Genomic DNA, 24,921 nt, shown 5'->3' with positions numbered 1-24,921 from the left:
AAATGGGACTGCCCGCCATAAGGGCGAGGGTCCCGTGGGGGCTATTAGGATGCGCCTGCCACAGTGGCGGGCGCATCCTGCATTCGTGTCATTGTGGCGGGCGGTGCACTCAGCAAAGCCCGCCACAATGCCAGGAAGGCAATCAGTGCACTTCCATGCACAACATGGCAGGCACCACGCGGTGCCTGCCATGTTATGCATGGAACTGCAGGGGGGTACCATAAGTACTCCCCATGTGCACCCTCCAACCCCCAGAGTACGTGGGGGTTCGCAACGGACTCCTCAAGCAATCCCTGCATGCCTTTCCGTGGTGGCAATACCGCCACGGAAATGCATGTTTCCGCCCCCATCCTAATATAGCTGGCGGTGTCTAACAGACACCGCCACCATCCCTGCCGCGGTCCCCCCACCATAGTAATATGGCGGGGAGAATGGGTGGCGGGCGGTGAAAGATCTCGGGTGGATCGCCAGCGCCATGCGGACGGTGGTGATCCGCCCAAGATCCTAATGGGCCCCTAAGGCATTTGTTAAAGAAATTCCCACTCCATTGGAATATCAGGGTGTAATTGAACCATGTGTCCTTGCGATGAATAATCCTCTTTTTACAACCAGATGGTTCATATCGCATTGTCATGGATTACAGCCATTTGTAATAGCCATACCCGTACCTTTGCCATATAGAACACGTATGGTACAACACTGATCAATAGTATTATGCGGAAAAAGTTTTAAACTATTTTAGATATTTCAAATGGATTTTTCAGTCACAATTTGACTCCTGAGAGCCGTGACTTGTCTGCATTCAGCACCCTCGACTCCCAGAGGCACTATGCGAGATTGCCTACGAGGTGTAAGAATAGCCCCAGGGTTTTTGAGGCACGTAATGTGTTGCTTTGAATGAAATTGACCCGGATGCTTTTTCATATGTCAATGACATTTACCTAACAGAAGATGAATTAAGTCCTCATCTTGCGTGAGTGGATCGCATCATCACGCATTTAGCCGCTTTAGGTAACAAATTCAATTTTGCAAAATCGCATATTGCTTTTTGGCCTTTCTTTTTCTTGTTTATGAATTGACCACTGAAGGTAGGGGTTTAGCACCACACTTTTTGGAGAAGTGTGCTCAATTGCAGCCTACTTCTACACTTAAGAAATTGCAATCTCTGCCGAGTTTTCAAAATTTGGGCAGGGCTTACACTCTTGACTATTGAGCACAATACATACAAGTGAGAGTGAAACAATAGGCAACTCTTGCTTTATGCAAGAGATGAATCGCATAAAGAGGGGCAATCGGGATTTGACCAGAAAAACAGACAATTTAAGTAAACAGGGCGTGGGAAGAGGAGCGGGGTCAGAAGGAGAAAGCCTGAGGATGAAAACACGATCCTGGGACAAGAAACAATAGTCACAGATACAGATAAAGAGGCTGAGGTGGTGAATTTATCGGAGTGTATAATTACTGAAGCAATGATATCATTATTGAAGAAGGGTCTAGGTTTCTGCCCAGAAGTCCCTGGTGATTTATGTACAACTAAATTTGATTTGTTCAAGTTCATAATGTGTTTGAAACTCAAGAAATATTTTCTATGAACCCTGGACATAATAAAGATACTAATTCAGCATTATTTGGTACAGTGTCAAGTACTTTAACCATTGAAGATATACAAGATACTGTAAGTCTACTTTCCCTTACAGAATTAGAAGAGGACCCTGTGACAATTGGGAAGGTTTTATAGGATTTAGATATTAAACCTAACTGATCAATATCAAGTGGGCTTAAGGTGAAATCTCGTTGGTCTCCTAACCTTACTAGTGGAAATAATGTGGAAATCTTCGATAACCTTGTTATGGATGATTTGGATAGGAAGGTATCCAAACAAATTTCTTTTCGAGACAATCTTACTATACATGAGAGACAGGCTCTAAAGTCACTAATGGAAAACCCGGATCTAAACATTATGAAAGCGGATAAGGGGAGTAACATTTTGATAATGAATAGTGTTGACTATGATAATGGAATCTATTCACAGCTGAATAATACCCAATGTTATGAGAAGGTTGCCCAAAACCCCATGTTTTCATTAGTGGCTACTATAAATACTTATCTCAAAAATTGGGCTGATAGTTGTCTGTTATATGACAACGAATATTTATATCTTAAATTGACTCGGGCAAGGTTTCCATGTTTATACACATTGCCGAAAATTCATAAGGGCCTTCCGTTTCCACCTGGGAGGCCAATTATATTAGAATTGGGGGACCGACAGAACATATATCACAATTTGTAGATATATTTTTACAACTAATAGTAGGGAACTTACCATCATACATTAAGGATACTACACATATTCTGAATCTTTTGGGTGATATCACATGGGACCCTGGAATGATCCTAGTAACCCTTGATGTTGTGTCATTATACACAAGTATATGCAATGAACTGGGACTTAAGGCATTGTATTATTTTGTATCTAAGAGACCTGCATGTTACTGGGAGCACACACAAATGTTATTGGCCATGATAGAACTCATACTGACAAATAACTTATTTCTTTTTAAAGACCAATGGTTTAGACAAACTCAAGGTGTCGCTATGGGTTCTAAATTCTCACCAGCCTACGCGAATATCTTTATGGGCTGGCTGAAGGAAGTGATGATTTGGGGAACAGCGGGTAGTCATTGGAATGAACATATCCTCTACTGGGGACGTTCATTGACAACTGCATCAAGATTTGGACTGGGACAGAGCAAGTATTGAATGACTTTTTTGAATAATTAAATGATAATGACATGAATATTAGATTCACCACCCACTTTAGTACCACTAGTGTGGTATTTTTGGATGTGTGTCCCGGGGGGCCCGGGATCTGAGGGGTTTTGACCACAGGGACGGGACTGACTGTGGGTGACGGGGAGACCAGAAACACTGGCTCCTTAAGTAAAGGTTTCAGAGAAGGCTTTATTGGGATGTAGGTCTTTTTCATCAATGGTGTGGCTCGGTCTCTGTTACGTGATGCAGGGTTCAAAGAATAGAAAGCTTTCTCCAGCTTGGATGTGGTCCGGATGGTCGTAGTCCAGGAGGGGACGTCTCTCTGCTCCGTGATCCTCTCCGGCCTCTCCGGAGCCGAAAAAGAAAGGAAACGCGGGTCAAAACCAAGGATTCCTCTGGGTAGGCTCGTAAGGGCCAGGAGTGAGGGAAAACATCCGTGAGAAGTGCTCTATTTAGCTCAAATGGGCGTGATAGGAGTGCTCATGCTCAGGCAGGTTATTGCACACAGGGCTGTACACAATTTACACCGGGGGCTGCCTCCTCCGCCCAACCCAACCCGCGACCCGGCCCCGTACCTCTTGAAGCCACGCTCCTCCCGTGGGAGCGTGGCGGGCGAAGCGTCCAACCGTTGGCCTCCTGGCGTGTCGTTCTCGGTCTCTCTGGCCTCGGGATACCGCCTTCCGTCTTCCTCGATGTCCGCTGCCTCCCTGGAATCGCCGTCCGTCTTCTCTCCAGTACTTCCGCCTTTTGACGTCACGACGCTCGCGAGGGGTGGGGTCTCGTCCTCCGGGTCCGTGTTCTTAAAGGAGCCGAACGTGGTATAGTCATCCGGCCATCCGGACTCGGGTTCCTCGTTCCACGTACAGGGTTGAAGCTGTGGGGAAAACGTGCAAGGTGAGAGGGGGGTGGCGGACCACCAGTCCGTGGGGTGAGTCGATTCCTGTCCGCCTTACCTGTCACAATGTGGAACTATATATTAAGGATGGACAGATTCAAAGTAAGATGTACCGGAAATCTACTGCTTGCAATGCACTACTGCATGCTAATCGAGCACACCCTCATCATCAGATCAAAGCCATTCCCTATGGGGAGATGGTGCGAGCCATACCTAATTGTAGTGACAACACACATTTTCTTATGTGTCTATCAGATATGGAAACACGCTTTATTCAGAGAGGATACCTCAATCGTGACATTGCTACTGCAAAGAAAAGAGCAATTAAGATTAAAAGAACTAATACTTAACAATCTAGACAAACAGTGAAACAGTCCACTGCGCAGGTGCGATTAATTACAGATTATACTCAGATCAGTGCTGTATTACGGAAAAGCCTTAATAAACACTGGCACATCCTGCAGGCTGATAAAACATTGCACACATTTTTAACTGACAGACCACAGATCACATTTGGAAGGGGAAGAACATTGGGTACTTTACTGAGTCTCAGCTATCCTACTAAGGCTGAGGTATAACCATGGTTGACGCAGTTTTCAAAAGGTTTTTTAAATGTGGTCACTGCGGAATGTGTAGATTTGCTGAACACAAGACAAAGCTATTTAAAGACAGTGCAGGCAAGGTCTATATTATACTGACCAATATTACCTGTGGAACTAAATATGTTGTATACATTATCACATGCAAATGTGCCAAAATTTAAGTGGGAAGCACAATAAGGGCACTAAAGGATCGTGTTGGTGAGCACATGAGGGCGTTGAAACAGAATGACTTAAGATATCCTATTGCAGAACATGTGCATAACTGTGCGGCGCAGGGTCCTAATAAGACATTCATGTTTTATGGCATAGAACATGTTAAAATGGACCCACAAGGTGGCAACAGAGAGCTTAAACTGCGAAGGCATGAGGTGCGGTGGATCATGCGTCTATGGGCCATTGAAGAAGGGTTCAATTATGATCAGGAATTGCAATATTTTCTAGGTGATTAATGGCTGTAGGGTTCATGATATGCATATATTTTCCTTGCCTCTGGTGTTAGACACAGACTCACTAAGGATAGATACTATAGAGATTGGATAACAACCCTATAATGTGAAGCATGGGGTATGATGATCAGTAAGTCGGAATAATATTTAGTTGGACAGGTGACTTACTGAGGTTGAGAATAATACATACACACCTGTAGCTAAAAATGGGTCCACAACTATAACACTGATGTAACAGGTATCATATTGCAGTGTGTAGTGAAGTTTATAAAGAACTGGTGGCTACCGGATATTCTAAACCAAATAGTGGCTTTAAGAGAAATGTATCATTCTAATATGGCGCTGATAAGCTAGGTATGGTAGTCACCATCTCAATTGTACTAAGGACACAAGTACAATATGGCTATATTTACGGGAATAGTGGTCTATCTTTCAGTAACATATTGCTTAGATGGTAACTACCCTCGGAATTTAGATATATCCAATGTCGAATTGGTTCAGGTTAATCTCATTATTTTTTGACATCGACTTAACAAAGCATCGTAGCTACTTTGTTTAATATTTTATTATGAGCATGAGGCTTCAACATATTAAATGCTACTGTCGTTGTTACCCTGAGTATGAATTTCATTGGGACATTTTCTTATACGATACGATACACATAGGTAAACTTGATGAGCACTGATATGGTGAAAAGTTTACCATTCCAAGATGGCACTGATTAAATGAATATCGTAGTCACCTCCTTGCTTTCTATAATCATTATTTGAATCTCTAATGGAGCGAGAGCTTGTCTACACCAGATCTGGGTACGACAGTATTATATATGGAACAGGTAAGGGACAGATTGTGGTTCTTTATTTATATTACATTGGGGCTAATTAAGCCATATGGTGCCGATATTTATACTCGGCAACTGCTTTGTTTGTTTACAGGTTACCCGATACTGCAAGGGGACCTATTGAATCTCGTGGAATATAATGTTCCGACTGCGGAAGTAAATATTTTTTTTAATTGGATTGACTTGTTTATAGTACAAACGGTAAGTGGAGAATGCTTCGTGACTTTTGGGTACTGATCAAATCATGCTGGTTTTAAGCGTTGGATTAATAGGGACATTGTTCTATGTTTTACACTATAGGAAATAGTCGCCCTATTTGGATTACCAAAATAAGTTGTATATAACTGACAAGGTGGAGGATTATTATATGGACATCGGAAATTTGGCAGCTTGAGTATCAGATATTCTATGGTTGCTACGGGTAAGCATTAGCTTTGAGAGTTTGATATCGGTAACTAGACATAATATGGAATCCAAAATATAGAATAGCCATAATATTGAAGTCAAAATATAGAATGGACAAAATATCGAATGGACAGAATATAGTGGTAAAAAATATTGAATTGAAGGTGAGTAATATAATATAGATTTTTAAAATATAGAAAGTCAAAATATTGAAGTATATAATATAGGTATTAAAATATATCAAATTTGTAATAATATCGCATTTTTAAAGTGTTTTGTATGCTAGTATATGTGTGAAAAGTGTATATTATTTTTGTAATTTATTTTAAGTAATGAATTTTATGTTATTTAATTTGTGCGTAATTTCATTCTGTAGCGGGTTGTGGCTTTATAGGGAAATAGGGTGGGAAGTAATTTAATTATATTAAATGAAATATTATTTTTTTAGAAATGACTAATTATTTTTAATTTAATTTTGCGTTTTAGTTCCGTAGCGGGTTGGGGGTTTATAGGGGAATAGGGTGGGAAGTAATTTAATTGTAATTAATTAAATATTTTTATTTATTTATTGGCATTCATTTTGAATTAATTGTTAATACATTTTTAATTGGTAATTAATTTTTATTAATTGATTAATTGATAATTATGTTAATTTTATTAATTTATTTTCCGTAGTGGGTTGTGGGTTTATAGGGGAATAGGGTAGGAAGTAATTTAATTGTAATTAAGTAAATAATTTTTATTTATTTATTGGTATTGATTTTTTATTTATTCTTAATTAATTGTTAATTGGTAATTCATTTTTATTAACTGGTAATTAATTTGTATTAATTCATTAATTGATAATTACGATAATTGTATTAATTTATTTTAGGTAGCGGATTGTGGGTTTATAGGGGAATAGGGTGGGAAGTAATTTAATTGTAACTAATTACATATTAAAAATACTTTTTGTGTATTGATAATTAATGTACTGTTAATTAATTATTAATTGGTATTGTTATTATTAATTAGTTTTTGTTATTGAAAATTAATTAGTTGTTAATTAATTATGAATAGTTAATTAATTTTAATACCTAATATTTATTTGTATTTCGACTTGATTAATTATTACATAATATTAAATTGGTAATTCATTTTAAATAATTTTTTATTGGTATTGATATTTAATTTATTTTTATTAATATATTAAATAATTACTTTCCCTACTGTTAAACTCACTAGAGTGGGAATAGTAATTTTTACCCCTACGCAATCCAACGCTTTCCCTACTGTTGCACTCTCTGGAGTGGGAATAGTAATTTTTACCCTCCCGCTATCCAACACTTTCCCTACTGTTGCACTCTCTGGAGTGGAAATAGTAATTTTTACCCTCCCGCTATCCATCGCTTTCCCTACAGTTGCACTCACTGGAGTGGGAATAGTAATTTTTACCCTCCGGCTATCCAACGCTTTCCCTACTGTTGCACTCACTGGAGTGGGAATAGTAATTTTTACCCTCCCACTATCCAACGCTTTCCCTACTGTTGCACTCACTGGTGTGGGAATAGTAATCTTCACCCCTACGCTATCCAACGCTTTCCCTACTGTTGTACTCATTGAAGTGGGAATAGTAATTTTTACCCCTACGCTATCCAACGTTTTCCCTACTGAAGTGGTAATAGTACATTTTACCCTCCCGCTATCCTACGGTAAAAATATTGTATATTTTTTATTAATATTACGTTAATATATATATATATGTATTACAAAATATAATTGTATGTTTTTTTATAACTTAATATAACTATTTAATAATTTTAAGGTTATTTAAGTATTTATAAGTATGTTTTAGTTAATTATATTTATTTCATTAACTTTAAATTACCTTTAAGACATTTAAAAAAAATCGATATTTTGACTAACTATATTTTTTACAACAATATTTTTGATTCAATATTTTTGTAGTTACCTGTTTGTAGATAGGAGTTCTATATTTTTGCATTCTATATTTTTTCATCAATATTTTGGTAATTCTATATTTTTGTATTCGATATTATGTCAGTGATCCGTGATATCATACTTGATATGGAATGTTGGGATTAAGGATAATTGTATGTCCCTTTCTAGGATCGTGCTGTGCTGTTCATAATTTGGTGTGCTTAAAACTTCTGTTACTTATTGGAGACTGCTCTTCTTGAAATCTACAGTTGAAGAGGGAGGAGGGAGGTAAGCTTTACCGTAGAGACTGAGGTGACTCGTGATCATAATAGGGCGCAATGAATAGCTGTACCTCATGCCTTTGGTATTTGAAAGCTAACTCAAGCCTTTGTGATTCAATTTGATTTTGCAGAATCGCTTCTGGATTATACGGCAAAAGGTATCATCCCCTACCATTTGATATTGAAGATGGGTGTGTATTTCACATGGGGGTCGGTAATATTAATTACAGTTTGGTTGACTTTAGGACATTAACCAGAATCACCCACACTTAGGGGACACTAAAGAGCTGGATGTGATATTTATTTTTGTGAATACTAAATTATAAAATTGAAAATGTCTTAATAAGATGTTTGTAATTTTGAGAATATAAAATGTTTGGATTTAATTTGTTTGAAAGTGCATCACAGCATGAAATAGGTACACAAATTGTTGTTTTAATTAGCCGCATGTTGCACAAGGTTTATCATTGGGTTCATATCATAATTTTATGTTAAGTGTATTGAATATCACAACAAAGATTGTTTGTATTACTTCCAGCCCTGAGGAAGTCGGAGGGTCTACACCCACATACGACGAAACACGTTGGTGTAAGGGAGTGGAAGAGCCTGAAAAATTAAAAAGACCGAACAAGCCCAAAGGATATACAAATTTTTCTTTTCTCTTTAGAATCACTGTACTAATTTGTTATAACTTGTTGTGTGCCTTTAGAAATTGTAAACTGTTTGCTCAATCATTGATTGAAATATAGGGGAACTTGGGTGAATGTTCTCCCTCTTTGAGTGCACCGCTTACTTTATGTAGCTAATACATGTTGGTGTAAATATGTATGAGCGCCTGAGGACCCTTCCCACCGATTCTAGTAGGTTACATTCCTGACTATGCTCAGCGTATCAAGTCACTTTATGCATTGATACACTCTTCCTTTTCTGCCTGCTCCTGGCTTCCAGAATAGATCGCACTGTTGCGCACTTTGCAGTCTGATTTTCTTGCAACACCTTACTTACAAACTAGATTGAATACTACCAATTTGGTCATCTGGGGTTTGCCCGGAGCGATCGGTTTCCCTTATGTGACTTTTAATGAGGGTGATATGGTTCCCATAGCCTTCAAATCGCATCTGTATACTCCTGCAGAGTTATGTTTTTCTTTTACTGAAAAAATACTGACAGCTGTGCAGATGGCAGTTCTCTAGGAATGCCCTCTTGCACAGGGTAAACGCATTTTTGTTATTTCCCCAGTGGCTGCCTTAGAGGCTGCCATGAAGGCTAGTGTAAATTCAAAGAGCTGGCCTGCACACCAGTAATAATACTGCTTTAGTCCTAACTTTAAATGAGTTTCTCCTATCTTAAACCTATTTTATGCGTGCATTCACGTGAAGGGATGTAGCCCTACGTCATGAACTGACAGGAAAATAAGAACACAAGGCTGTGGAAAACCACAACCTACGTGTAGCACAGCTAAAGACAAAAATGCCTCTGAATGTAAACAGCCTTTCAAAAATCAGAATCAGAATACATATATTTTTGTATGAGATGAACAAGAATCATTTTTAATTCAAACACTGAAAACTCAATCCAAAATGAATTTCACTACCAAAAATTCAAATAATGTTCAAGTTAACCATTACCATCATTCATTGAATAACTCAAACCAAGATTAAGCAATGTATTGCCTATTTACAAAATACAAATGAAACTAAATCCCAATGCATTTCAGGTTAATACTAAACCCTTTGTCAGGGGATGCAAAATAAACAATGTTAATCAATGGTTTGTCTTGACGTCCTCCGTGCAGAGCTACAACACAGAAATAAATGTTTGATAAGAAACAAGTTTACCATAATGACAAAATGAGAAGATGCTAGTAGGATTTGCACTCGTGAAAAATCGAAAAAAGGAAGAAATGTGAAAGAATGTATTGTGAAGCACTTCACCAAGCATGCTAAAAGTATTGCCTCCGTGAATAATCATGCAATGTAAGACACTCAGTAACAATGTATTGGACAAGTACAAACTGAATCCTAATACCACACCCCAATGTGAGTGTAAAACACAACTGTTTCACTAGCTTACCCCAACTACTTTCATATGAATCCAAATGTCTGGAACCACTAAAGCAACTGAAATAACAAAAACATCTCCTGTTACCTCCCGCACCGCAATGCGGCTGCCCGAGGCCACGCAGTGGCCATCAGGAGGGCGGCCCCTTAGATACAGAGGGCTTCCCCCCGACCCTCTCTAGCCTCCCTCCTCCCCCGGGCAGGCGGAGTCCCGAGGGGAGTTAGGAGGAGCTGGGTGGGCAGGTCCGGTGCGGCAGGCGGGGCGAGGGGTACTTAAACCCCCTCGCCATTTTCTCTGCCTCTTTGCCGCACCGGACGCGCCGTAGTGTCCTCGTGTGGAGACACACACCGGACGCGCCGTAGTGTCCTCGTGTGGGGACACACATTTTCGCCGAATTCTCATCTTCAGTTGAGTGAGAAGCGTCGGGCCACTTCCTCTCCACCCTCTCTGCCTACTCCCTCCACTCGGGAGTTCGAGCAGGGCTGGGCGGCCCGCGTAGCTGCGGGTGTAAGGATTGCAGGCTGGTTCCACAGGAGCGTCAGGAATCCGAAGAGTAATCCGCAGCCTTCCCCTACGGTCTTCCGACTCTATCAAGCACTAGAGTACGAGAGACACGCCAGGGGAAAACAGGGAAACAAAACAAGGAAAGAGGGGGGAAGACAACGATGATTGATGGTACTCTCCAGTAGTGAATACGATGGTGTCTTTATGTAAGGAACCGGAACAAACAGGTAGGCTGTAATAACAAGAGGAAGTCAACAATTCTAGCTCTAATCCAGTACTAATATACCAACGTACATATACAACCATATCACATACCCCAGGTTCTTAGTATGTAGCAGATGTAACAAGTGAAGATGAAGAAAATGGCACAGCGTCTGGAGCTATAATAGAGATGACACAATAGACTGTTGAGCACCTGCATGTGAGATGATGTTAGGTACAATAATGGCCCATTGAATTCCCTTCTTACATCAACTATAATAGACCAGTCTTCGAAGACACTTTCACTACTGTGTGGCATATAATGATCTTTCCACCCAACACTTCTGGAGATGTCTTACACAGTGTATCACCATCTAGAGGAACCAAAGCAAGACATTTAATTCATACATACGTATAGATAGTACTAGTAAAAGATTGGTAACGCATGTGCGTTCTTACCGCGATTCTTGGTAGTGTGGAATATAAACCCACCCTGGTCCACGCAAGAGTGCCACCAAATATCAAGGAAGAGGGATCCAGTAATATCTCAGCGATGAATGGCTGACTGTACCAGATATGGGGAAATCAATAGGGACTAGTTGGAAATAGGATGGGAACAGGTAATAATAGATAGGGAGCAGCTAACTAACTAGCTAAGAAACAAAAAATGACCGGCTTTACCACAATAAAGACACAATCTAAGTGCTCTTCTCCTCTGTCGCTCTTCTGTAGTCAAAGGACCTCTAACAACCCCTATCTGCATAGGTTCACTGTCATCACTAGGTTTCTCAGGAGTGGTCTTCTTCTCCTTTGTACCTGTGTAACGGTAATCATATTTCCCTCTCTCTTTCTTTCGTTCTTTGCAGCGATGATCTATCTTAACGACCAAATCGATTAAAGCAGGACAGGAGGTGGGAAGGTCTACTATCTGAGAGAGAGCGTCTTTCAAATCTTCCCGTAAACCCCTATAAAACACAGTACACTGTTTGGATTCAGGCCAGTCAGATTCAACCACTAAGCTGCGGAATTTGGTTATATAAGCCACCAAGTCTTGGGTGCCCTGTTTAAGGTCTAACAATTCAGTATCAGCTGAGTGAGTATATGTATGCCTATCGAACAATTTGCGAAATTCTCGCCTGAAGGCCGTGTAGCTGTGTAATAAAGGATCATCCCGGTCTACCAATGGAATTGCCCAGTCGGCCGCTGACCCACTAAGATACGATATCACAAATGCTACTTTGGCCTGATCTGAGGGAAAACATGCTGCTTTACAAGAAAAGTGCAACTGACACTGACTAAGGAAAGCAGCGCATCGTGCTGCATCTCCTGCAAATCTCTCAGGGGGTGCCAGTGGAATTATAGAGGGAGTAGTTACTTGTACCACTGGTGTACTCCCACCTGAAGCCCCCGAGGGCTGCTGTCTCTGGAGGGCATCCATCCTAGCCATTAGAGTTTGCGTTTCCACCTGGAGATTACCTAACATTCCAGCTAGGTCTGCCAGGGTCACTGCTTCGAGATCCATGACGCTCGGGTAGAACGTACCACTTGGGCTTCACGTTCTGTAAGGATTGCAGGCTGGTTCCACAGGAGCGTCAGGAATCCGAAGAGTAATCCGCAGCCTTCCCCTACGGTCTTCCGACTCTATCAAGCACTAGAGTACGAGAGACACGCCAGGGGAAAACAGGGAAACAAAACAAGGAAAGAGGGGGGAAGACAACGATGATTGATGGTACTCTCCAGTAGTGAATACGATGGTGTCTTTATGTAAGGAACCGGAACAAACAGGTAGGCTGTAATAACAAGAGGAAGTCAACAATTCTAGCTCTAATCCAGTACTAATATACCAACGTACATATACAACCATATCACATACCCCAGGTTCTTAGTATGTAGCAGATGTAACAAGTGAAGATGAAGAAAATGGCACAGCGTCTGGAGCTATAATAGAGATGACACAATAGACTGTTGAGCACCTGCATGTGAGATGATGTTAGGTACAATAATGGCCCATTGAATTCCCTTCTTACATCAACTATAATAGACCAGTCTTCGAAGACACTTTCACTACTGTGTGGCATATAATGATCTTTCCACCCAACACTTCTGGAGATGTCTTACACAGTGTATCACCATCTAGAGGAACCAAAGCAAGACATTTAATTCATACATACGTATAGATAGTACTAGTAAAAGATTGGTAACGCATGTGCGTTCTTACCGCGATTCTTGGTAGTGTGGAATATAAACCCACCCTGGTCCACGCAAGAGTGCCACCAAATATCAAGGAAGAGGGATCCAGTAATATCTCAGCGATGAATGGCTGACTGTACCAGATATGGGGAAATCAATAGGGACTAGTTGGAAATAGGATGGGAACAGGTAATAATAGATAGGGAGCAGCTAACTAACTAGCTAAGAAACAAAGAATGACCGGGGAATCTACTGACACCGGACAGCGGAGCAAAGCCCGGCCGCCGGGTGCAGTACACAAGGAGATGAATACAAATAGGGAAAGACAATCCCCACCGGATGGCGGAGCAAAGCCCGGCCGCCGGGTGGAGAAAGCTGCCAGAGGAAATTTAGGGAAGAACCCTCTGAAATAGATCCCACCGGACGGCGGAGCAAGGCCCGGCCGCCGGGTGGAGATCACAACCAGCGGAATAACAAAGACGTATACTACGATGCTGTATACGGGCTCTCAGTCAGCAACGGAAAATGCTGTGTCCGGCCGGATGGCGGAGCTAAGCCCGGCCGCCGGGCGGGACACAAGGAAAGGGGGAGAGAGGAATAGGCGTTCTTGAGATACGCCGAAGGCAGTTGAACACTGCCAACAAATACTGCGTAGGCGTCTCCCGATTTAGGAGAAGGCAGGGGACGCACGCTCTTCCAGCGACGAAATCAGGAAAGCACAACAGGAACTGCAAGGACGGCAACAAGGAAGAGACGGAACCGGAAACAAGGGAAGCTTGACGCAAGAACGTGAAGCGTCGTTCCCTGTTTCCTGGTTCTTTAAATAGCTTGTGTCTTAAAGGGACAGCGTAGGGGAGTCCCGAGGCATGACAGCGGGCCGCTGAGGGGGCAGGGGTCCCGCAATTTCGGCGGGGTTGGACGTTCGGAATTGGTAGAAGGGCGAAGAGCGCGGGGAGGGCCCCTAACCAAGGTGAGTGTGGTGGCTCCCCCCCCCTTTTATGTTTATTCCTGTCCGCTTGCCCCCCTTATCTAGACAAGGGGGCTCATGACTCAGGCCAGCACATGGCAGGGCCGCCAACACGGTGGCTCGGCCGGAGTGTGCATTGTGGGGGCACCTCCGCGCTGGGGCCCTGTCGGCCATATTTACGCTGGCCTCCCTCTCCCGGCTGTCGCCCCGGTAGGATCCGAGCCACCTCCCTCCCCCCCGTGGAGCACGCGAGATCGTCGCTATGTTGCACGGCCGAGTAGCATCACTCCCCCACCCCTTCCTTTTGATTTGCGGCCTAATCGGAGACTCCTTTAAAGGATCCGGGGTGGGGGCGCGGCTGGTGGCACGGAAAGCAGTCGGGGGACCCGTTCGGGCCGTGGTGGGGCCACTGTGCAGCGCTTTAAGTTTGAAGGCGCTTTTGGGTTAGGCTATGGGCACGTGCTCTTCTCCCTTGTGTAACCGCCAGTAGCAGTCACCCGGGATCAAGTATTGCCAGTGAAACGGAACCCCAGCCACATGACGTGACCTTCCCGGGTCTAACGTAGGCAATATTGGAATGTGTACAGAGCTCTCCCCAAGACTAACAGAATTGTGGGTGTTCGCAGGTAACGCATCTAGTACTCAGGATAAGCTAGTACTCTGTTACCGAGGCTCCCAGACTAGTTTGCGTCATACACAAAGTAATGAATTCCACGGTACCGGTGAAGAGCGTATTCTCCCCATGCCTAACAGAAATGATAGTGTGCGCATGGAACACATAGGGTGCTCAGGGTAAGCGCTCTGTTCACGATGCCTCTGACCTACTTTGCGCCTTCCATGCCAAAAAATTAACCCCCCCAGCTATCAACAAACATACCGTGACATTCGTCGATATCTCGCTATTTGAAAGGCAAGGGAGTTTCATCCGGAAGGCACTACCAGCCTCTCCACCCCCAAACGTAGCTAACACCGGTAAATATGGGTCCTTGAGCCCACTGCCGTCCTGGGTACAGATGCCTTGAATACGGACAAATCAGTTAACCTCTGGGCAGCACACAGAATTGTGACGTGACCGTTGGTCGGGTGTAGCGCCATAATCCTGCAGAGTGATTGCGCGCTATATAGTCAGTAGTGTCTGCCGCTGCGGCAAGGAGGGGGGAAGCAATTTTTCTCAAGTATTTCAAGAGCTGCTACTGCTGATTAGGGTTTGCGGTGATATGGCGGACACTTTTAGCCAAAGAGAGGCCTATACTCGCACTGCTGCTGCGCTTCCTATCCCCGGGACCCCCCCCCTGTGGGGACCGCGCAACGTTTACGGGCTTCTGGCAGCTATTGCAGCTCTGGGTCTGGACACCCTGTGCCCTCACGCTGGGGCCCCCGGGGCGCTAGAACCATCACAGCCCCATGGGGACTTTAGATAGATGGTGGCCACGTTAGAACCGTTTAGGCTCTGCAGATAAATATGCCCAAACGAGGGAGCGGCCCACTGCAACACGGGCCGATCAGGAAGATAGCAAGCAGACTACTGCCGCACTACAGGTAGAATCGCCTGGGCCAGTTATTGCTGGGGGAGGAGGGGGCAGTGAGTGCCACTGCAGCCCCCCACCCCTCCTAGCCTGTCGTTCTTACAGGCCCCCTTTCATGCGTTTGTATATAGCGTGGATTATACCCGAAGGTGTCAGAGCACTTTCCAATAGGAACGGTAATGATACATGAGGAGAAAATTAAAAGTGAGCATGTTATTAAAGCAAATGGTATGTTACATAAGGCAATAGTGATAACGGTGCAGGTATCATAAGCAAACAGAATACAATGTAAGAGACAGCATACGATACAATACACGAGGGAAAGTGACGTGGGCATGTGAAAAGGAGTCCACAAGTAGAGGTATAATACTGCAATAAATGGCAGACCCTCAAACCACTAGAACACATTGGGAAGGGGGGCCCTGCCGTGTGGCGAGTGCAGCGAGGCCCCTCCTACATGCAACTAAATAGGTAGCAAACGATACATGACAAGAGGGAAAGTGGCGTGTGCATGTTACTAAGGAGTACACAACAAGTGGAGGGATAATACTGCAATAAATGGCAGACTCTCAAAACAAGAAAACCCTGGAAAGAGGGGGTCCTGCCACGTGGCGATGGCAGCGAGGCCCCCCCCCTCCCCGCTATTGTCAGGGGCTGCCCTCAGCAGAGTAACTATATAACACCCTGCAACCAGTTGAAGCTCGATATGCTCCTCGCTGCTGCCTAGCCTTACTTCTGCCTGAGGTCGATATCATCACAAGGTTTTAATAATAGTATGCTTTTATTGTTCGGCGCACGTGGGTCATGGCGTCCGTTTGCGGCCATTTTAGTTTGGGTAATGGCGCCCGGCGCTTCGTTTCCTATCTATGGTGGGGGACATGTTGGTCGATTTGTTTCATATGTGATTTGAATGCACTTTTACTGGCTGCTGACTTGCGGAGTCGCCTTTTGCCCCCCCTTTGTCAGACTGCTGGTGCGTGGGCCATGTGTGTTCCGGACACTTTACTCTGTCCAGGGTGCACGGATCTGCCTTGTACCGCACAACTCTGATAACACCGGGAGCGGAGAGAGACGCTTTCGCTCTCGAGATTCTAGCCGGCATTTGCTGACGGTTTGATGGTTTTTTGTGCCACGTTCTGCGATTCTGCCCTGTGCCAACTTTCCTGCTGCTCCCCCACTGTTCAAGAAGCGGCGTCCAGCCCTCGCACCCCACGGCTTACCCCCCCCTTTTGGCCTTCTCGCAGGGGTTTGTCTTATCCCAAGACATACGTCCTGATCCGGGGGGGGGGGGGAACTATTCGGATGCGCACATGGGTCCATGGCTAATTTCATTCTAGGCACGGCCCCTTGCCTCGCACGCGTCGGCCAACGGCATGATTAGTATGCACGACAGAGCGAGGGCCTTCATGCAGCAATCTCTGGTTCCCCGAGCGAGGGGGAAAGCGCAGGTGACCTAGCATGGCGCAGGTGATGCCCCCCGTGTCAGGTCTCCGACCTGGGGCTCCACGAAGTTATTGGTATTAATTTAGAACCGGAACATCTGATTTGGCTAAAGCAGCGCTGAAAGTGAAGTGTGCAGGTTACTTTTGTGTACCAAATCAAAGTGATAATTGTGTGCGAGCACTAAGGGAGTTTGCAGATAGTGCATTACAGGGTTAATGGTGTAATGTACACAATCTACATGAGTAGGAGTATTATACATCAATAATTGATGGGAGCTCAATCTGTAGAACTAAGTTACATAGCAATGGTATGCCGTGAACTCTTTCATGGCTGCGTTTGTGCCTCCAATGATATCCGGTGCGCGGGGGGTGCAGTGCGTACGGTGGACCCCCCCCCCTTTTTCTTCTGTCGAGTGAAGCTCGGCGGGGGTCGCGCAGTCCGACGTCACCGCTGCCGAATCGCCTTGCCCGTTGCCCCGGTTCTGGACATCCAGCCCCCCTTTGGACACTCTCGCACCAGACGGCCTTGTTCGGGCAGGGAGCCGTTCTATTCCTTGAGCCGGCATCTCGCGGCTAGCAGCGGTGGTTGCTTTCAGCAGTTTTGGGGCTGGGGCCCGTGGGGCGACGATCGAGTGAACCAAGCTGGCCGTGCGCAGCCTGCTGGGTGGCATAACACTAGTTTATTGCTTGTGTCCTTGCTGTGCCGATCACCGGTTGACACGGGAACCGGGTTCTAGGCTTTTCTGGACGCTAGGCATCCCGCCGAAATCCACAGTCCAGACTTCTTCTTGCCTTTATATAGCGCGGACCTTACCCATGGGTGTTTTACCGCTTCCCAGAAGCACAGGACCGACAGATGAGACATAATGCAAGTTTCAAATGCGTGCAATGTACAAATAGAGGTAAAATACGGGAATACATGGCGGGCAGTCAAAGACAAGGACACCAGATTCCGTAGGCATTGGTGGCATGTGTGCAAGTACGGGAGGAAAAGACATGTTAAGAGGTAGCAAACAGTGTGCAACAAGAGATAAGTGACGTGTGCAGGTACATAGGAGTATCATACTCGGGGAGAAGGGCACAAGCACACACGAGGAAGACACTCCCACAGTCTAGGACATTAGAACTGGCCATAACACAAGGTCTTCCTTCAGATAACAGAGGGGGCGCACATTAACCTGTAGTGCCTTGCATGAAGGAGAACGGTGAGGACAGTTTTTCTGCACACACATCTAAGCCCATGGCCACCAGCAGCTCCGCAGTGTAATAATTGCCTTAGTAGCAAGACACTTATCTACACCCTGCCCCTAGCTCCCAACACCTAGATGCAGCCAGGTCCTACGGGATTGCCACCACGACCACGGGCGCGAGCTGTGCAAATGTTGCTTTAATAGGGGCATAGGTTAGGTGATGGACAAGCAAACCTGTGCAGTTCAGTTGTGCAACTTAGATGACCTCAGTAGAGAGAGAACTGAACAGCACTGGGGTGACGGAAATAGGAAACGCTTTTCCAAATCTGGAACCATGTTACCAAGGAGTCAGGACTACCTGGTTTGTGGGGTGACTCAGGTGGGCGGGGACTTAGTTCAGTGCTGGCCCAGCCTGTCATTCCAGAATTGAAGAGTTGCCTTAGGTACCCATGGGCCTACCTACCTATAATGGTACAGGACCTTGTTTTGGCGCTAAGAAAATAGGATTTTATGCCCGGGTTCATGCCCAGATTACAGTAGGCAGGGGCAAAGTTAGGTCCAGCCGTGGGCCCTTGCCCCTCCCCCCCCCCCGAGTGCGAAGGAGCACCGCACGGGTCATTACTTCGTAACAATATAATGGGGATCCGGTCGGGAGGCATGTAGCTCAGACCACTCTTTGCCTCTGCCAACGACAAAGTAAAACATAACTTCGAACAATCACGCTCCCGCCTTGGGACAGGGGCAGGAACCAGGTGGAATAGGTCCTGTCGGGTCGAATAGTCGTCAGAGTTGCATGACACGTTCCACAATATTGACCATGGCGCGGGAAGTAGGCATATGATTGCCTCATCCACCCCTTATGAGTAGGTACTTTGCTCACTCTGGTTTGCGTGCCTGACCAGCAGGATTGGCCTGGGTGGAGTGCGGGCATTGCTGGCCCCGCCGCATTGCTGAGAATATGTACTGGCATCAAGGGGGGGGCAGGGCGCTGGAGTACTGCACAAACTCATCTTTCATTATGGCGCAGCGCATCTGGGATCTTTCGGCAGCACTCTGCCACTGATTAAGCCATTAGTCTGGACTTATAGGTATACTTGTGCAGCAATACTGTTGGGTGTCCTCGGGACGTCTAAGGTTAGCGTTTTCTATACCAGTTGCTAATCAGCTCAAGCATATGTCTGGCAGGCGCCACATTCGCATCCCCAGCTTCCGGCCAATTTTCTCCCTGTATTTCACCAGCCAATAAGTAGTGCCTTGGCTTTCCCCGATGTGGCTGCTCCTGAGTATTAATGTTTGATAGGTATCAATCATTTCCCAAGTATGAGCCCTGCGATAGCAGCCTTATGTTTTTGTTTTGTATATGTGGTTGTTGGCCGGGCTTGTGGGCCATTTCTTCGTAGGTTTCCTGGGCTGCATAGTGATCCCAATCCTCACTGCTGGCGACAGACATACCCAGGAACGAAGGTTACGCAGGTGTTGGTGTCACTGGTGCTTTGCAGATATCCACCTCATTGCATAGGTAGCTCGCATGGTGACAGGAGATTAGTGATATGGCATGTTACTACGAGTCCCTTAGACTGGTAGGAGAGATTCCCGCGTGTTTACGGACTCTGTTACAACAAGTATTACCGGGCTGACACCTACACTCAAGGAAAGTAGAATTCCCTAGATTGTAAGGTCTGCCATCAGATATTGGGGAGGGCAGGTAGTATTATTGGAGGTGTCATCTTGTGGGAGGTATTTTAGGTTAGTCAGGCGCTGGAGGTACGTAAGCACTTGCCCAATTATCTCCTGGAGGGAGGGTCGGTGGTACTGCTGGTACTTGTAACTGGCAATCAGGCCTGGCCTGGGTGACAGGGGGGGCATCCACGACCCCCTTCCCGCTCTGTGTTGCAGATTGGTGTATGAGGGGGGGGGGGGCGGGACTGCTAATGGATGTTTTTCTGTCCAATACGGGATCAAAGTTGGAGAACTGCCCCACCCTAGGGGGGCCAGCGGAACCACCATCCGGTGTAAGGTTGCGCATTGGGGGCAGCCCGCCAGGGTTTGGGTCTATCTTTGGTTCCCTCCCCCCCCCCCCCCCAGGTGTCATGAGGTCCATGTGGCGGGGTAAACTGGTTCACCCCTTGGAAGTATTACAGTAGTAGTTATCTGGGCCCGGAGCTCAGAGGTAGCTCCTGTACCATATTCCCATGTGTGCTCTCATAGAACATTGTAGCGTCGGGGCTGGTGCTGCTTGACGGGGCATTATTGCATCTGTTGTCGGTAAGCAGCGCTGTCTGGGGGTAAGCATGCTGACTCAGGCAGCCTCACTATGAGTAACGGAGTGTGAAGGCGTCCTTGCCCGAGCAGACGGGAGGCCAGCTTGGACCTATAAATCCCCTCGGACACCAGGCGGTCTCTTCCTAGGTGTACACGGAGGTTCATTTAATGCTGGACACTCCTGTGTATTGAGCGATTGGTATTGATCTTATCAGCCTTTTCGCAGCCTTCACTGCGGTGCGATAACTTCCTGGCCACCTTCAATTATACAATTTTCATACGGCCGTCGGGGCATTTTGCCTGGGGCGCTCATTGGGAAGTGGCCCTCACAATTTTTGCCAGATTTGGCGGGGGATCTGACTGTTCTGTCTGGTAATTTTCACCCCTTTTGCTTGTTTCACTCAGAGGGGGGGTGGCTGTGCTCCGTGTGTTTCTTTCAGGATTGGGCCGAGCGGCATCACAAACACGTTTATGTGTGGTTGGGCTCCCCTTGGCCTGTTGCCGAACAGCCTCATGAGTATACTGGAGTATCCTTAGATTCTCGGGGAGCTCCTCCTAATGTGAGCTGGGGCCTGATGCTCGATGTCCCCAATTCCTGGAGGCACCTTGTACCAGTCTAAGCTATCCCTTAAGTGGGTGGTTGTAAGTCAACTTTAAACATCGCTATCTTGAGGTAGCATGGACTAAGCAGTCTCCAGGCAAAACTCAAGAGGGCATGTGGAGCCAGCTGTTTATTCCTTTCATTCCTGTTATATCTAATGGAGGTACACCTCACCAGTTATTTATGATAATACTTTGGTATTTATCATTACAATATTCGCCTGTATTCTTAGAGTATAAAATCTCAAGCATTTAAATTAAAGCACAGTGTAGGCCAGCATCACCCTGAAGCAATTGTGTCTGGGCCTTGGCCGGCGAATATGTCTGTTTAACAGGAATAAAGCAAGCGCTGTTGGCAGTTGTATGTGTACGAGGCCCGAGTGCAGCAGGAGTACATGACGCCCCCGGCTCTCGTGGCTGACAGATATCTTGGGCCTTCTAATGCCGTTTTCCTTGGAAGAAGTGAGGCCTGTGCAGGCACTACGTTTAAGATGAAGGTTATGCCGCATATCTCAGTATGTTCGAGATGACAGGGTGCTACAAGCTTCCCACGGGGGTCAGAGTATGATCCTTATGGAACTCGGCTGCAAAAATTCCTAGCGCTGAAGGATAGCTTTAACCCCTCATCTTATGTAAATAAAGTGTGCACAGCGTAGGATATACGAAGTCCTATGTCAGCTTGAGTGGCCTTGGCCGGCAAGAATGTTTTGGGTAACAGCTTCGGCCTAATTTTGCAGGGATAGGTTCTCTGCAAAAAACCTTTCCTCTGTCCAGCAGGAAGCAGTCCGGTTATGTGATTCACTGCTACTGAGAAAGGTTAGGGGATAGACATACATATATAGGTTGCAGGTAGGAAGGAAGCTAAGTAGTGGGGGGCCCGGGCGGCGACGGTTGCCGCCGGCCGGGCTGTGGCGGAGTTACAGGGCAATCCGGAAGCAGAGAAGTTCAGCACTGGACCTCAGCGGGCACATAGGGGTGCCAGAGCCTAAGACCTGGGGCCTCATGGGAGGTTCCGGGAACACGTGTCGGCACCCCATTCGTCCTTCGGGCGGTTGTGGGCCTGTGCAACCGGGGGTTTGCCTAGTACGCCCCGCAAGGGGCGTGAGTATAATGTTTACCATAAGGGGCAGCACATGGTGGTTCGCCACGGTGCTGCCTGGCTCATCAGGCGGGCAGGTGGCGAGAATGCGGCCTGCCCTTGGATTGCCCGTAAGATAACCCACTATGATTACATAACGTTGTATGTAATAAATAAACCTGCAGCAGTTTATCCCAATGTAACACTGGTGTCTAGTGAGTTATTTGCGGGATGCATGCTAAGTGTGGGGTGGGGGGTCCCTGTCGCCCTGAAGTATCTATGCGGCTGCCCGAGGCCACGCAGTGGCCATCAGGAGGGCGGCCCCTTAGATTCAGAGGGCTTCCCCCGACCCTCTCTAGCCTCCCTCCTCCCCCGGGCAGGCGGAGTCCCGAGGGGAGTTAGGAGGAGCTGGGTGGGCAGGTCCGGTGCGGCAGGCGGGGCGAGGGGTACTTAAACCCCCTCGCCATTTTCTCTGCCTCTTTGCCGCACCGGACGCGCCGTAGTGTCCTCGTGTGGGGACACACATTTTCCCTCCCGACCTCTCACCCTGTGTGTCAGCTTGTGGAGGACAGTTTGAACGTTTTAATGTGTTAATTTTCGTTGCAGGCGGAGTTACAGGGCAATCCGGAAGCAGAGAAGTTCAGCACTGGACCTCAGCGGGCACATAGGGGTGCCAGAGCCTAAGACCTGGGGCCTCATGGGAGGTTCCGGGAACACGTGTCGGCACCCCATTCGTCCTTCGGGCGGTTGTGGGCCTGTGCAACCTGGGGTTTGCCTAGTACGCCCCGCAAGGGGCGTGAGTATAATGTTTACCATAAGGGGCAGCACATGGTGGTTCGCCACGGTGCTGCCTGGCTCATCAGGCGGGCAGGTGGCGAGAATGCGGCCTGCCCTTGGATTGCCCGTAAGATAACCCACTATGATTACATAACGTTGTATGTAATAAATAAACCTGCAGCAGTTTATCCCAATGTAACACTGGTGTCTAGTGAGTTATTTGCGGGATGCATGCTAAGTGTGGGGTGGGGGGTCCCTGTCGCCCTGAAGTATCTATGCGAGTCGCGACCCAAAAACGTGCCTGCCAACTTGTGCTGCCTGGAGTCTTACCCGTGAAGAGTCTGTCATTCTCCAGTACGACCACGCTGTAAAGTTGAACACAATCGTCAAAGCCCTGTGAATCAAAAAGGTGAAACTTATGTCAGCTGATGCTAATGTGCCATGCACAAGAAGGTGCTGTTCGTAAACTCGCCTCCGAAACTCACCGTATCTGAACCAACAACCGCAGACTTCCGTATTCGACAAACAACGTCCGTTGTGTACGTGAAGTATGCTTGTCACGTTCTAATCCTCTGCTACCGCATTTAAAGGGCCTGTACCATGACAGTAGAAAGGGTCCTCGTAGCTTGATCCCACCTTTCCAATGTATATGTAAAAAAAGTTCTAAAAAAAAACTTTATTCCACCCTCTAACACTTTACCGATGATGTGTCTAAACTTACACCTAATTCATGTAGACAATGCTCATTATTAAACCACGTAGCAAGAGTAAAAAGAAAGCTCTAGCGTAACTAATGTACCTAAAGCTTGAAGATGCAGATAATTCCAGAGTAAAAAAGTGTCCCGACGTGCTGATGCAAGAGCCTACCGAAGCATCTGATTTATAGTCTGCGCATATCTGAGTATAACCAACCAGTTACCTCCCTGAAGTAGATGCAAGTAATAATGCTATCTGATGTACAGTAGACTTGTCTCTAAAACACAAATACGCAAATGAAGTAAAAATAGAAACCCTGTGTCTCTGGCTTTATAAAATAAATACAACCTTAAATGGACAGTGCTCAGAAAAGCGACAAGTGCAAATCCTGTACATTAAAATGCTAAATGATGAAAAATGGAATGTTACATGAATGCAATCCATTATAAGAAACACAGTAACTCATAATGCTCTTTCAACCCCCGGGAATATCTGTACCTAAATCCTTAATCCAGTGGGTTTTCCTACGTGCTAATGCTGTGTTAAAATCAACCCCTGGAATCGTATGTATATACTCCAAAATTGTGAATCTTAGCTGAGGAATAGTGTGTGCTGCACTTTCCCAATGTACTGCTAGAAAAGAGTTTTTATTTATATTGCGTATTCTACTCTTATGTTCCACTAGCCGAGTTTTAATTTTGCGGCTAGTTCTACCTACATACACTAGCCCACATGGGCATATGATGGCATAAATCACCCCCTCTGTGTTACAATCGGAGGAATGATGCAGTTTTATTTTCTAACCAGTTCGAGGATGTGTGAAGGTGTCTCCCACGATTACATTGCCGCACTGAGCGCAATTGTAACACTTTCTCATGCCTTTATGGTGCATTTCTGCAGTGATCTGGCTGGGTTTCAGAGGTTCCCTCAGGTTTTTCGATCTTGTGTGGGCAAATAATGGTAAATCTTGAAATAATCCAGCAAAATCTGCTTCATGTTCAATGATATCCCACTGCTTTCTTATTATAGCCTTAATTTGAGATGCTTGATCAGAATATTTTAAAACAAAAACTTCTCGTTTCTGGAGATTTTTCTTAGTTTGAATCAATAGGTCTTCAAGTTTCTTCATGGCAACAATCCGCTCGGCTTCTTCAAGCGTCTCTTCAGGATATTCTCTTGCTTTATATCTGTCCAATTGTTCTTGTATGGAAATTTTGCATGTAGACTCGTCCCATGTTATTCTCTTGATCCTTATCAATTGAGAA

Source organism: Lissotriton helveticus, chromosome 7, assembly GCF_964261635.1.
Source record: "Lissotriton helveticus chromosome 7, aLisHel1.1, whole genome shotgun sequence".
Classification (NCBI taxonomy): domain Eukaryota; kingdom Metazoa; phylum Chordata; class Amphibia; order Caudata; family Salamandridae; genus Lissotriton; species Lissotriton helveticus.
The sequence above is the reverse complement of the archived record's forward strand: the minus strand, read 5'-3'. Positions refer to the sequence as shown.